The sequence below is a fragment of the Equus asinus genome, chromosome 25, assembly GCF_041296235.1.
Source record: "Equus asinus isolate D_3611 breed Donkey chromosome 25, EquAss-T2T_v2, whole genome shotgun sequence".
In the NCBI taxonomy this organism is placed as follows: Eukaryota; Metazoa; Chordata; class Mammalia; order Perissodactyla; family Equidae; genus Equus; species Equus asinus.
In genome coordinates this window covers 30,635,201-30,650,752 of record NC_091814.1, presented here as the reverse complement: position 1 = coordinate 30,650,752, position 15,552 = coordinate 30,635,201, and the positions used below count along the sequence as shown (strand labels likewise).

Here is a 15,552-nt window from a genome sequence, read left to right as displayed (position 1 = left end):
CTGAACTTGCTACCCTTGGGGTTTTGATGCCTAAAGAAGAGTAGAGATGAGCGGTACTGTCCTAGAACTGGTGAGGTGGCATTTTTCTGAGAGGTAAGCTCCGCATGGCAGGGGGAAGGGGCAGATGTCATGGGCTTCTGGGTGCATGCTTGCAATAAGCCTAGCCTCTCTCCCGCGGAGAGCTCCTCGGAGCATGGGTGTGAATGGGGCCGACAAAGCAGGAAGAGCATCAGCAGGAACTGGATCCCTGAGCCCAAGCAGGACTGGAGCTCAGGGAGTGGACCTTTGGCCAGTGCTCATCATTAGTCAGAACGCTGATCATTAGTCAGAACATAGCAGGAAGTCTGGGGAGACACATCAGCTGTCTTCTGCCAGCCCCTGAAGCTCCCCCACAGCCCTCCCAGCTGAAGCACAAGGGGCCCTGTCCCTTGTTGGAAGTGCAGAGCGTGGGAAGGTGCCTCTGAGAGGAGAGAGCCCTGTGCACTCAACAGGACTGTCCTAGAGCCAGCTGTGGAAATGGAGTGTGACAAACTACCTCGATTTTCTTTTCTAAGTTATTAAGGAAGCCGTTTGAATTACAAAAGAAGTAGGCATTAGACGGAGAATAGTTGGGAAATGTTTCTGAGTGTTTGATAGCAGCTTTTACCCAGGTCCACACCGGGTCCAGACTGGACGAGTGGATTGCCCTGAGTCACACAGCCAGTGGCCATTCGAGGGTCTCCGTTTGAGAGGAGGTTTGTGTGTCCCAGCCTAGCCCAGCACACTCTCTTGATCTGCCCACTTAGCCACCTTCTCTTTCCAGTCTCTTGTTCTCTGACTGGACAGGTGGTGCCCAGCGACCTCCCCACCCTCCCACCCCCTCTCTCTTGGGTTTGAGCAGGCAGGCACCTCACAGTGAGGCGCAGTATTCCCCAAGAACTGACCTCTCCCCCTCTCTGCCACTCTGCTGGTCCTTAGGACACACCGACTGCCTCTCCATGGCGCTGGGCGGTGTGGTGTAGAAAGGCCCCCCTCTGTTAAATAGCTCCAACCAGCTTTCTTCCATCCACAGCAGGCCTTGCTATTTGCACAGTCAATGGTTCTGGCAAGGCCAAGCCGCCCCTCCCTCCCCAAGAGGCACAGTGGGCACTGTTTGTGTTTCCGTCTCTATAGACTCAGCATTCACAACTTGAAGAGGGTGAGACAATGACCCAAGCAGCTGCCTGCAGACTGTGCGCCTGGGAGGCTGCCGTGGAGCAAGAGACAGGGAGTGTCCGGCCAGACAGGGTTTGTGCACCATGCACCTGGGAGCTTTCTCAGACCGACATAGAGAGGACAAGAGGCAGAACTGGGATCTCGAGGATCTCGTCCAGACCACCTGATTGGCTTCCGCTGCATGCCCCCAGCTTCCTTGGCCAAGCTTCCCACTAGCTGTGTAGTCCCTGGGGGCCGGGAGGACAAAGTAGGGCCCTGGCTCCTGAGGAAGCAGCCATTTCTGGCCTGAGGACAGGAAGAAGCAGGACACTTGTCCAGGTAGAGAAAAACAGGCAGTTTCACCAGCACCTGCCCAGGTAGAAGAAAGGTACATTACTTGCAAGGAGATTGAAATTGGCACAAATAGTTTAATTTGATTGATCAAACATTTATTGAATATCTACTGTGTGCCAAGTATTATGGGAGGGAGGCAAGTGTCTCTCCTGGCTCTTGAGGAGCTTATAGCATTCCAAGGGAGAAAGGGAACGCACACAGATAATGGTCATACAAGTTCAATAGAAGTATTGCAGGAGGACAGACTAGAGAGACATCCAACCCCAGAAGGAGCTATTTAGAGAGGGAATGAGCTCTACGTCATTTGGGGAATTCAAGCAGAGGTTGGAAGATGATGACCAGGTCTCAAGAAGGGATTCCTCTGTGAAGCAGAAAGGTGTAATAGGTGATGGCTGAGACTCCCACCCGTGTCCAGATCCGCTAACCTTGAGTCTTCCTGTTTGCTGCTCAGTAAATTCAATAGAGGAAAAGACCATGTTGAGAAGCGTGAGTGTCAGGTCCGTGAGAAGGACCCACAGCTGCTGGCCTTAATTCCTTAGTAAATAGAGCTGGTTCTCACACCTTCACCCCCACAATTCCCCCCCCCCAGAGTAGGGTGCCAGGAAGGCTAGGCTGGGATAAGCCCTGGTCTCCCCTAGAGCCAGAATTCTCCTAATCATGTTAAAATGAGCACTCCCTCTACAAGCCAGGGCAGACTCCTCTGAACTAGACTTGGTCAGCTCTCTGCCTGCACAGCTCTAACTTCTAATCATTGTCATAAACAGGACGGAAGCAGCTGCTCACTCCAGTCTATTATCAGCTTGGTTGGAGACAGAGAAATTTAAATGACAGTAAGATGCTTAGCAAAGAAACGAAAGTCGGTGTTAAAAATAAAGAAAACAAGACAGCTTGTTTCATCGAAATAGAAGGGTTATTAAACAGCCCTGAATTAATCAGTGATCTGCCAGGGTTGAGAAGTGAAGAGCAGCAGGGTCTGGTAGAGAGCTGGGAGGAGATGGGTGGGGAGAGACATCAGGTGGCAGGTAGGAGCTGCCTGTGCCCTCCTCTCGGGCTGGCCTCAGGGGCTGTGAAAATGTCCTGGTCTTCAGACGGGGAGTCGGCAGCTAATTTTCTGCCCCACAGATAATGGCAGGTTGGGTGGGGAGGGGTGTTGGCACCCCACCGTCTCTCCCCATAAAGTCCTGCTTCTGGACTCTTTCCATCTGCCACCACCTGCGCCAGCCCCTGGGGCTGCCTCCAGTCCTCAGCCCCTCCTCAGCCCTGCTTCCCACCAGCCAGGGCTGGGCAGGAGCCAAATGGCATTTGGTGGAGGGCCAGAAGCTCCCAGCCAGGCCTCTCCCTCTTTCACAGGGGGTGCCCAAGAACCCAGCTCTGCGATGACCCTCATTCCGGAAGAGAACTAACAGTATACCACGAGTATGGCAGAGTCTCCCCTGCCTGGAGGCAGAGGATGATCTCTGGAGGGAGTGATGTCTCGGAGATGTCACTTAGTGGCACCTACAACTCCAGGCAGCAGAGCAGCAGGGTGACATGTTTACCTCCGAGAACCCCAAGTTCAAGTCCTACCTCCACCTCTGGTACCTTTGCTGAACTATTTCACTTCAAATATGCCTAAGTCTTCTCACCTGTGAAATGCTGGTGCTGATACTGCCCTCTCCCTCACAGGCCTGCATGGGGGGGTGCATTAATGGATAACGTACGTGAAATTCTCAGTGAACTATAAAATCACTGCACAAATGCTAGTGTATGTTACAGTGGGATCCCTTGGGGCCTCAGAACCCACCATCAGAAGAAAGGCCATCCAGAGGGCATGGACTGGGTCTGGGAGAAAAGTGGACTTGCTCCCACTGTGGCAGGGGTGTGGGAGGGAAGGCCATGGCTGAGCACATCTGTGTGCACATGTGCACCCATCCGGGTGTGCAACATGTTGGATCTTGAATCAATCACTCCAGGAGCATTTTCTTTGCTCTTTGACCTCAGCATTCTTTCTCCTCACCCCTCCCTCCCTCCTGCTTCCCTCCTGGCTGTTTACCCTTTTCCAGGCTCCTCTCTCACACCCCATTCATCATCAGGGGCCAGATTCTCACTCAGGGAGTTCTTTTCATCTCCTGCCCCAGGTCCCCCCACGCTGCACCCGCCTGCCATTCCCCCCTGCTTTCCCTCTAGCACATTCTTCTCCCTGTGTCAGCTTCTCTGATAATTTTCCCTTCACTTTCCCTCACAGTGGGGCTGGGGTCCTAGACTCCCGGAGCTGATAAGGCTGCGAGGGCCTCAAAAGTCTCTTCTCTCTTGCCCATTCATCGAGGGGCTGATGCCACTCCAGGTGTTAGGGGTTCCTCAGGCTGAGTACATGTGCATCTCGGCACAGACAAGCCCCTTCGTTGCACAGACTTCTGCCCGACTGCCCGAAGTCTCCCCAGGTCCCTTTTATCCAGCTCCACAGCACTTCCCCTGCTCAGTCTGTGTGAGTATGAACGTGCCTGTTAGTTAAGAGAGGCTGCCTGACAGCTCGGGATCTTTTCTGCAAGAGCTCAGAGTCTCAGACAAAGAGAGAAAAATAATAGAGACTGAAGGTGGGAAGGTACAGGGTGGGGACACAGCCTGCTTAAGAAGCTTCCTCATAAAAAGGAGTTACAGCTGTTTATTCGAAGGCTGGCTGTCGGTTCAGAAAAACCCTGGACAGGAGGAGAGGCAGGGGAAGATAAGGACGGGGAATTTCACCCGACATCTGGCCAGAGTCAGTATGGGAAGAGCCCCAAGAATGTGGAGCTCCAGCCGCAGGAACTGTCTTCAGCATCGTCTCGTCCTCCTCCAATGGGCCAGCTTTCCTCTTTCCTCCCTCTCTCCTGCCAAGCGTGCCTGAATGAATTACCAAGAGCAGCAGAAGTGGCCCTTAAATTACCCTCAAGGCCATGAGAGGAGGTGGGCGATCATCTGGACAGCCTGGGGCCAAAGAGTGTCGGGAGAATGGCTAGCGGGGCCCAGCAGCACCCAGTTCCTTCCAAGGGGCCTGGGTCTTGGGATCTGGGAGCTGGATCACCACGTTCCACTGCAGGAGAATCACCCCTCACTTGGCTGAAACAGTGTTCTTACCGTCATACAGGGAAGCTGTCACTGCAAAGGAGATGATGCCCTTGTCCAGTGTGTCTCCAAAAACAGAAACAAGAGTAATTGGTGTTTATTCAAAGCTGTAGAGTTTACAAAACACTTTCACATCCATTAACTCATTGATTCTCACCACAGCCCTGTGAGGTATCCTTTTATGGCTGAGGGAACTGAGGCTCTGAAAGGTTAAATAACATGTTCAAGGTCACTGAACTAGGAAGTGGAAGAGTAGGACTGAGCCCAGGTCTGTCTCCAAAGCCCATAGTCTTTTCTCTGCACCTGCTGCCTGGCAACACACACCATAGCAAGTTTGACCTCCTTATGGAAGAGCCTGTTCTGAAACCTTCCTAAGGGAATCTCACCCCACCCCACTCTGCTCTTGATCACTTTATGTTGCCACTTGGCCGTTTATTATTAAATGCTTTTTATGTGATCTATGATATTATACGATTTGTGGCTTTGGAGTTCTCTTGCCAAGACTTTTCCTGCACAAGCTGTCTGCATTGTGCATTCTTCAAAGGCAGAGCTAGTATCTTCTCATTCTTCTCCATCCTTCTCCCCATCTCATCCACCAACCCAATAGCATTTGCTCTTTGCCCAGTGGGTTCAAGATGAACAACAGCCATGATTCTTCCCATTTTACTCCTTTCTTCAGTACCTCCAAAAGATCACTTATGACAAATCATTGAGCCAAGTGTGTTAGTTTCAACCATGTCTTAGGGCAGACTAGTAGATGAGAAAAGCAAATGAGCATCCCCACCTCCTCTCTGCCTTGCTCCCCATCATTCAGCCTGAGCCCAGTATCATCATGCTAGCCCTGCACAGGATGCTGCAGAGCACGAGGTATTGTTGCTGCCCTCAAAGCGTCTCTAATTCAATGGGAAGATAGGACATAGTCACACAGAAAAAGAGAGCCACACTGCAATGCAGTGTGTGCTAAAAACAGCAGTTTTTAATAGACTTTGGAGAGACAGGGTTGAGGGTGGGGAGGTCCTAGAGGCTTCATAAGGCTTTGAAGGATGGACAGGGTTTGAACAGAAAGAAGACAGGGGAGAGAGGTGTTTCAGGGAGGGGGACCACAGAAGTGAAACTACGCAAGGTGTTCTGGGGACTCAACAAATGAACCAGTTTGTTGGGAGTGGAGTCACTCTGGGAGAGGTGGGAAGGGAGGCTGGGGAGAGACAGAAGGGCCAGCTTGAGGAGGACTTGAACTTGTGTGCCTAGCAGTCCATCCTTGAGTGTATCTGGACAATAGGAGGTGTTCTGTAGGTGGACATCACATTCTGGCCATGTGCCTGGCAAAGTTAGACAAGGAGTCTGAAGCACAAGAAGTGAAGCAGTACAAGGCACCCCTGGCAGGATATCTGTGGCTGAATTTTAGCTGCCAGTGGCTTTCGCCGGCATCCGTCTCAGCGGATGGTTTCTGTGACTGTCTTACGTGCTCCCTTTTCAGGGAAGCAGCACCAGACTTGCTGGTCAAGAGGCCTATTCTTCTGAACTTTGGGGAGCCCTGACTTCTGGAAATGCTCCTTGATCTGGCCTGAATGGTCGCTGTCCCAGATGCAACGATGAAGTCCTAGAACACTTAGTGGCAGGCCATGGGAGCCATTGAGGACAGAAAGGCGGAGGGGTCTGCAAGAGGAACAGGGCGTGCTCTCACCTGGGGACTCCTCGGGGCCATTAAAATTTTTCTTCAAGAGGCGAAAGATGGGAACAGTTTCCGGGGAAAGTAAGTGGGTTCTTAGGGCCAGTCCACTGCTTGAGAGCTCAACTGAATGCCTAGTGTTTTGTTTGGATTTTTTTCTTCCCCTCGTTTTTTTCCTCCCTTTCTCTCCCACTGCTGTGAATTGGGAGCTGTGTCATTGTTCTTTGAAAACATTACGGTTAATGGTAGCATAATATGCCTTTATGTGGAGTAACTGTAATTTATTTAACCATTTAATTGGACCCTTTCTACCCTGTGGCCTGCTGTCCTGCCCTGTTTCTACCTCACATTTGTCCCTGGCTCTTCTGTGTACAGTAAGGATAGGATGTGAAGGCAGGAGATACTTCTCCGGGCTCCTTGCAAAGGTCATTTGGAATTTCTCTGAAAGGTAACTGCGAGCAGCACACCACTTGCCACAAACCCCTGTGGACTCCCCCTTGTAACAGATAACTACAGCCCACACCACCCCCACCCCCAGCCCTGCTCCATTATCAAAATGAGATGAGAGCCTCAAGTTTTGACCTTTAAAATAAAGTACTTCCCAGGTCTTACTTAACATGAGAGTGAGTCTTCACAGACCAGTGATAAGAGACTTTGGTTGAAAAATTAATTTTCAATATCTAGGAATGTGGAATACTGGGGAAAGCATGGGCATCAGGAAGTTCTGCTTCCTAGCAGAATGATACCAGTCTGGTTCTTCAACCTTCCTGAGATTCCATTTTCTCATCTGTGAAATGGGGAGAATAATACCCATCTTGCAAGATAATCACAAAATTATCCATTGCATATGCCAAGAATTGAGCACAGTGTGCCGCGTAGCAGGTGGTTAATAAATAATAGTAATAGCTGCTCCTCTTTATTATTTGTGTTACAGACAACAAATGGCAGTTGCTTTTGTTATGCTATTTATGGCCCTTAGGGTATGAGGTCTCCTAACATGACTCGGTTTAGCAAAGCCATATCCCCACTTTTATTCCCTTGCCTGCCTTTGGAAGGAGCCTGAGAATTCCTCTTCCTGTCCTTTAATCCCGTAATGCTTACCAGAACAGCAATGCCACTGCTAGGGTGGTGTAAGTAGGGTCCAGCTTAGAGTCAGGGGAGAAGTGAGGTGACCTTTATGAGCCTCCCATAGTGCAGAGGGCAAGCGCACTCCCAGGGCCTCCTGCTCCAGAAATTCTTTCTGTCCCAGGGGTGAGGTGGCCGTGGCAAGGCAGTGCCTCTCCCTAGCCGACCCCCAGAGGGGGTTGAAGAGGGCAGAGCCCACAGAAGAGAAGGGGAGGGGCGGCCGGGAAGGCAGCTGCTTGAAATTGATTGCTCTTGTAGTTTAGTTTATACCGTGGGCTCTCTCAGCGCTGCCCGGGTGGCGACCTTTAGATAATAAAGGGAATTCTGGGAGATTTCTGACAGGCCCATGACATATGGGGCAGGTCTGCAGGGTCAGGCGGTGTATCTCCCTGCTCCCGGCCCCAGGGTAATGAATCTTGTTTTGACTTTGCAAAGCCAGCCCAGCCAGTGCCCCAGAAAGGAGCTGCGCCCCCTCCCCTCCTCAACCCCTCAAATGAGTGCACGTCTTTGGATCCCTTCATAATTCAGGGAGACAACTCCAAACTTTTATAGCCTGTGAGAGGAGAGGACAAACACTGGATGTTTTGCTAAGGCCCTGGGAGAGCTGGTGTGGTTTCCAGGGCTCGATCAGAGCCCACTGGGAGACCTGGGAAGAAACCAACAGCAAAACCCTCCCTGGCGTGAAAAGGCAGTGGTCCCGGGACAGGCCGGAGGAGGAGCTAGGGTGGGGATGGAGGGAGACCACTCCCTGGGAGTCCCGAAATATCCCGTATGGTTCTTGGAGTCTGGCGAGTGGCACACTGATTCTTCCGGGCAGGAGCAGAAGAGAGCAAGGGAGCCAAAAAGGAGGGGAACCACTCAGCAGGAAAACCCCAAGAGGTGAGAGATGGGCCAATCCCAATTCTAATGATCCCCCCGGGGATAAAGCTGGGAGAGGCAGAGCCAGTGAGTTCTCTGGGCCACTGTTTGCAGCTGAATGAAAGAGGAAACAAATTGTGCTGCCTTCATTCCTCACGGAGATGTTAAGAGAACTGCTCTCTAAGTGTCTTGGCCTTGCGATGGCTTGTTCAAACATGGGTGCTTGTGTGTGCATACGCACACCACCATTTTCTTGAAAAGAACAATTCCTAAACCAAGATGTTAGAGTACCTTACTCCTCCCTGCTCTGTTAGTGCGCTAGGGCTGCTGTCTCAAAGTCCCACAGACTGGGGCCTTAGACAACAGCTCTGGAGGCCCAATGTCAAGGTGTCCTCAGGGTTGGTTCCTCCTGAGGGCCGTGAAGGAAGGATCTGCTCCAGGCCTCTCTCCTTGGCTTGTAGACAACCCTGTCTCTTCACATCATCTTCCTTCTGTGCCTGTCTGTCTCTGTGTCCAGATGTCTCCTTTTTATAAGGACACCAGCCTTTTGGGTTAGGGCCCACCCTAAAGACCTCATTTTAATTTAATTACCTCTGTAAATGTCCTGTCTCCAAATACATTCACCTCCAAATTCAGAGGTACCAGTGGTTAGGGTTTCAACATAGGAATTTTGGGGGTACATGCTTTCACCTCTAACACCTGCCGTCCTGCCTTTCTTGCCAGGACCCAGCCCCTGCACTTGGCCCTGTCGCCCTGCGCCTGTCCCCCCTGCTGTCTGAGAGGTAGAGAGTCCATCGCTGTCATGCACTCGTGTGGGATCCAAGGGCCTTGTTCCCTCCCTTTGCCAGGGCACAGCTCTCGTTGCGCAGCCCCTCATTGCCTCACCACCTGGAACATGGGTATTTCCCTTACTGCTGATCTGGAATGTTCAGGCCTCCCCGAATAAGTTTCCTTGTCTTACTCCTTGCTTATCGGAGAGGGACCTGGTTTATCCATCTGTGAAAAGAACCGCATATCATGACAAGTCAGGGATCTCCTTTCTCATGGTGAGAGAAGGTGACTGTATAGACATTGTCACCAAAAGTTGTGTTGACACACCCTAGGAGGGCCACAGCAACGTCTGTCTCACCTTCTCAGGGAAGATGCCAAGAAGGCGTGGTAGGCAGAGGCCCATTTTGCTCCTCTGTCTCCCCTCACTTTCCTTCTCGCTCACTCGGGCGACGGGTAGCCACTTAGCTTCCCATAACAGCACAGAGTCTGGGGAAATGAAGCAAACGCAGCTGGTATAGCAGTGACATCTAAATTGTTCCTTTGGTCCCGTTATTTTCTGTAGGAAATTCCCCCTCTCCCCACGCGTGCCCCCCCTTCTCTTAAATCGCGTGCATAAAATACGCTAATAACAATCTTCGGTGTCTGTGCATGAGTGACAGCTGAAATAAGAAAAAGACTAATCGTACCTCCTGCAGCCCTGTCACATGGAGATTAAATGAGTCTCTCTCCCACCCCCTCCCTGCTCGCCACCCCCTCTCCCCCTCTCTCTCATGGGCTCTTCTCAATGAGAATCATGGGCATTTGAATAATAATATTATAGACGCCATCAGGGTGACAGTGGGGAAAAAATCAGCTCAAACCCATGATTATTCCTTCAATCTAATAATTATTTAAATACCAGATAACTCCTTTCACTCTAATTGAGGCCTTTCAGCTGCCGGCATTACCCGGGGCTTTTGCCTTTGCCCTCTCCCTCACCTTGGGCTCCCCGACGTGCCTGGACTACCTCTGAGGTTGGTCTTCGACAGAGTGACACTTGGAATGTTTGCATGTACAACCACGCAAATGGCGTTATGACGAGTCCTTCAGGATCATTTCGCCCACAGGGGACAAGCTGGGGCCCCAGAATCATGGATTTAGACATTTTATCCTCATAGACTTTAATGCATAGAAATCTCAAACCAAAAGGAGCCCTCTGAGGTCATTGGGACCAATCCCCTGCCCCTGGGTAAACTTATTCCTAGACAGTTGTTGGGAAAATTCAATATCAGAAAATTCCATAGTCTTCTTGGCAGTAGGCCCCATAGGATCCTCTCTAGACAGGATGTCCCACTTCATATGTCACTTTAGTCCCTTCTGCTGCATTTCTAACTCTTTGGGAAGAAGCTTCCTGTGCTTGGGCTAAATCTGAACTGTCTGTGAGGTTGTCTGTAGCTCAGAGGGATGTGGCACAGGACACGATAGCCCCCAAGTCACAATGTAGGTGCCATTCTTGGGTGTGACAACTGTGTGGGCCTGCCTGGGCCTAGAGCAGATCAGAGGGGGTCATTGTCCACAACACAGAAGGGAGCCATTCTGGCAGTGTCTCTTTCACAACCCCTGCCCCTTAATCCTCCACTTCCCTGTCAAGGCCAAGTGCCAGGCTCACTTCTGCCCATCATGGGGCCACCATGATCAAAAGGCATCTTCTTTCCCCAAAACAGGGCAGCCTCAAGGCAGAACATAACTGATTCCCAGGACCCTTTTGCCTATGGTGCAGGAAGCACTAGACTTTTTGTCACAGGGTCTAGATTCTGATTGCAGCCTGTCCCCGACTCATTTTGGGTGACCTTGAACAATTTGGCTCTTTCAATGAGCTTTGCTTTTTTTCATCTTAAAAAAAAAGTAGGGGGCCAGCCCCCTTGCCAAGTGGTTAAAGTTCTGCACGCTCTGCTTCAGCGGCCCAGGGTTCATAGGTTTGGATCCCCGGCACAGACCTGCCCCATTCATCAGCCATGCTGTGGCAGCATCCCACATATGAAATAGAAGAAGATTGGCACAGATGTTAGCTCAGGGCTAGTCTTCCCCAAGCAAAAAAAAAAAGAGGAAGACTGGCAATGGATGTTAGTTCAGGGTGACTCTTCCTTAGCAAAAAAAAAAAAAAAAAAGGTGGCAGATTAATCTTATAATCACCTTCAGCATTGGCCCTGAATTCCTGCTTTAAAGGCATCTCTAATTAGAAAGGAGAGCTGAGGAATAGGACAGGCTTCCCTCTGCCATGGGGGAGGTAGGAGGTTGGGGTGAATCCTGGGAGCAGCTGCTACCTCCTCTGACGTCATAGCCCGCGTTGCCATGCTTACCTTTTCTCTGTCACCATCTGGCTTCTCAGGACCCTGGCTGTGTGAGCCACCTAGTAGGTGCAGTCATAATAATGAGCACCTTTTGCTATTATTGTTAGGAAAAATATAGCCAAGATGGTGCTGGTGCTGGTGATGAGGGTGCAGGTGGTGGTGATGGAGGTGGTAACAGTGATGATAGAATGCAGATAGTGGTTGTGGAGCTACAGATGGATCCAAGGGTGTGAGATCTACTCTCATGAGCTTTGACTCCATTTGGCAAAATCGTATCTCGACTCTGACTCCTCTTCCTACCAGCTCCTTTTGCAATAGGGAAGGCCAAGTGAAAGCACAGAGGCATATGCACCCAGATCTCCTGAAAAAGGCAACAGAGGGAGGAGAGAATCCTGCACTGAGCCGAACTGGAAATGCCTGATTGTCATTTCCTCCCTGCTCTGCCACTGACGCCTGCAGCAGTTGATCAGGAAGGTATTAGATGCCTTCACTGGCTGTCACCAACACCTGCCTCCTGAATCCTGATCGGGGAGATGGTGTCATCAGACCTTCCAAATAAAGTATTTAGTGACACTTGCTTCTCACAGAGGCAAGTGTGGCCTTTCCTTAGCATGGGGAGTGCTCTGAGTAAGATGTCCTGGCTCCCCGCCTTGGGTGAGCGTCCCAGAGAAGCATGTTCTGGTTTGAGACTTGGGGTAGGGGAGAGGAAAGCTGGGAGGAGAACAGAGACAAAGCAAGTTTTGGCTCTTGAGGATGCATGTGGCAAAGTGCTCCACAAACTAGATGGAGAGGAGATGTCACAGAAAGAAAAAGGCCTTGTGATTAAGAGAAAACTCCTGAGGTTGACATTAGCAGAAAATTGGGGTTAGGAGGAAATGCTAGGTGTACAAAGTCATAGGCCCATGTTTGCTGGCTTCTACCAAATTGAGGATGCAAAGTTCATTCTGAGACACATCATGGAATAGATGGAGGCGAAGACCTGGAAATATTGACAAATAAATTACTACTAATAAAAGCTGATGTATCTTGAACACTTAAAATGGGCCAGGCACTATTCTAAGTGCTTTATATGTATTAACCGATTTCATCATAATAATCCTATGGGGTAGAGGCCATTTTATACAGCTAGTGCAACAGCGAACAGAATGGCTAAGTACCTTGACCAAGTTTACAGAGCTATCAGCTCTGTTTGAATCTAAGCATCTAAATTCAGAGCCCATGCATTTAACCATTACACCACGCTGCCTCTCATCAAAGGTACAAAGGTGGGTGCCCTTCTGCTTCCCTCTGAACTTGGATAGGAGGCTTGATCCCTGCCAGCTGGGCCCTACTTTGGAACAGCTACCTGGTAACATCAGCCTTGGCATGGAAAGACAGAGCTATCAACTTGCTATTGAAGTCAGTTGTCCTTGTGAAAACCACACTCTCAGGGTGGAGTGCGAGCTTTCCCTGCTACCCCTGCACTCCGGGAGATCAGGCCTCCTCTTGACTCCAATGCACCAGTGCCTGCTACTCCCAGATGGGCGACCTTTGAGCCCTGTGGGGTGAATTCACTTGGCTGGTCACCAGGAACAGTCTGTTCCAGAGTAGACGTGGATTGAGGAGTGAGAGGAAACGGCCCAGCTGTCATGGTCTTGAGAACTCCTGGCCTAACCAGCCTTAGCAGGTAGACAGAAGGACCTCAGCTGCTGTCTCAGTCACAGACTCTAGAAGCTGAAGGAAGCAAGCCTCAAGGGATCATTTCATCTGAGAGGAGAAATCTTACAAATCAGTTAATTCAAACACCCTTTATTTCAAGATCAAGAAACAGGCTCGGGAAGATGCTAGAGCAATCTGAAGCTGTATAACTCATGGATGACATAGGCAGGATTTGAATCCAGGGCTCCTGAGTCCCCCACTCTTCCTCTTGTCCTGGGACTTCATGTCTTCTACCCACTAGGCCAGTTTTACCGCTCATAGTTCAACTCTCAGGATCCTGCACCTCCAGCAGCCTCCCTGCAAGCTGCAGAGAGGCTATGCTGGGACTTGTGCAGTAGTATAATAGAGATGATCACCTTGGATCTATTCCCTTTCCACTGATGCTTGCTTCTCAGAATGAGCCCCTTCACAGGGTCAAGGTGAGCTTGGGATCAAAGGTCTCCCCACAGTGTTCATTCCCATGGAAAGGAAAGATATGAGCAAGAGAGAAGTCAGGCGCTCTGGCAGGATTCCTGAAGTGCAGTCTCCTGGGGCGGCTTCAGTGATAATAATAACTAGCATAAGCTGAGCATTCACTGCGTGCCATTCCGTGCTAAGAGGTTTCCCTGCATTATCTCATTTACTCTGATGACAACCTGAGAGGTAGATACAGCAATTATCCCCATTCTGCCAGAAAGGGAGATGAGACTTGACTTGCCCAAGGTCCCAAATTTGTTCCCCGATTCTACCTAATAACAAAAGCCACCCACTATTCAAACTGTGTCTCTGGAGCAGATCGGGCAGGGAGGTGAGATGGCTGATCTTAACCTCACCCCGTGTCCTTTGGTGTTATCTTTGCTACTAAGACCTTCTTCCTCCCCCTGCGGGCTAAACGTATGTGTGGCATGTATGTTATGGAGAAGGCAGGAGCATCCTGCCCACAAACTCACTCCCAGAGGGTCTCAGAGAGCTCTTTCTAAAAGACAGAACCCCAAGCGCAGCAGCGAGGTGACAATTATGATCCTCCTCATGGCTCCTCGGGGGGACACATTGCCCTGCACCTGGTGCCAAAGGAGCTTTTCTTCCCGGAGACAGGGCCATGCACAGAACTGCCTCTTGCAGTTCCCTATCCAGCTGGGGAATGTGAGGATTCTGTTATTTCCTTTCCGCAGCTCCTCTTGAGGAATTCACGTCCTGCTACCGGCCCCAGGACATAGCTAAAAATAACCCCTGGTTTTCAAACCGAAAGCTCTGGCTGTGGAGAGGCTTTGCCGGTGTGCACGTGGGGCCGGAAGGGCTGTGTCGGAGCCTCTGAGGTCAGCCTGGGCCTCATGCTGCCGTTGCCTTCCTCTTTCCAAGGAAGCCTGGGGCCTCATGAATCACCCCAGAACACCCTGGTGGAGCCTGGTTGGAGAGCAGTCATGTAGGGCCACCTCTGGCACCATGGTGCCTGTCAGGGATGCAGAGTTGAGGAGGAGGAAGGAGAATTTCAAAAGATACAGAGCAAAGACTGTGGGGCTTCCCAAAGGGGCATCAGTTCTAATTCTTACCCAGTTCAGCCAGCGTGGGGGGTGGAAGGAGACAGGACTCTCCTAAGCTGCCTTGGAGCAAATTCTTCCTCCTTTTGGCTTGGGTGTTTCCACTGCTGCTGTCTCCTGTGCCCAGAGTTCTGCCTGGACTTGTCTGAGAAGGTTGCCGGACAATCTGTCCATCTGGAGAAAAAGAGTTCTCTGCTAGACAGCTCATGGCTCCCTCCTTCTGCTTCTGCCCACTGCCACCGCTGTCCCTCCCCATACGAATCAGGAGCAGTGCTGTTAGAGGGATGGGTCAGGCTCCATTCCCCCAGCCCCTGCCCAGGAGTCTCCAGAAGCTCTCCCAGGAGGCCCACCTTGCCCCTCTGGGCAGCTTCCTAGGAATATGGAAAAGCTGTAGAGCCTGGGGGTCTGGAGGGAGGGGAAGGAGCAAAGGAGTCTGGGCAGGAGACTTGCTGGGCTTCAGGTAGGGCAGGCTGAGGCCCACGTTGACATCATGGATCCTGACAGTCCCGGGGCACCAGCAGTGGTTGGAATGAGACTGACCTTCGACTCGTCTCCCTTTGCTCCTCCCTACGTGTTCCCAAACCCAGAACTCTTGCCCAGGTAGCTGAAGCTGGACTCGGATAACTGTCTCCATTAGCAAGGAGGCGGCTCCCCCTGTGCCCACCTGCCGAAAAGCACAAGCTGAAGCAATCTCCCCAGGACCTGGCCACCCGCTCACTGGGGAGGCAGTGGCTGGCATCCTGCTGTCCCAGGGGAGCATGGGGGGCTGTCCATCCATCTCCCTGGAGCTTTTCAGGCTCCTGAATGGCACATGTGGGAATGCCAGTCCTGTTGGCCAGCACGCATTTCACTTTTCTAACAAGTTTAACAGCAAATGATCAGGGACTCTTCTTTCTGCAAAGAATGAGGCTGAGGGGCAGCAAGAGGCACTGCTATTCGGGGTGACCAGCCCTTCTTCCCTGCGGAGGACAGAGCA

General features: G+C 51.1%; 1 protein-coding gene across 3 annotated transcripts in view; it reads left to right on the top strand.

Annotated features, from left to right (window-relative positions):
- The window catches only part of PLXNA2 (plexin A2), a 207,889-nt gene that overhangs the window by 9,466 nt on the left and 182,871 nt on the right, over positions 1–15,552 (top strand). The window lies entirely within an intron of this gene.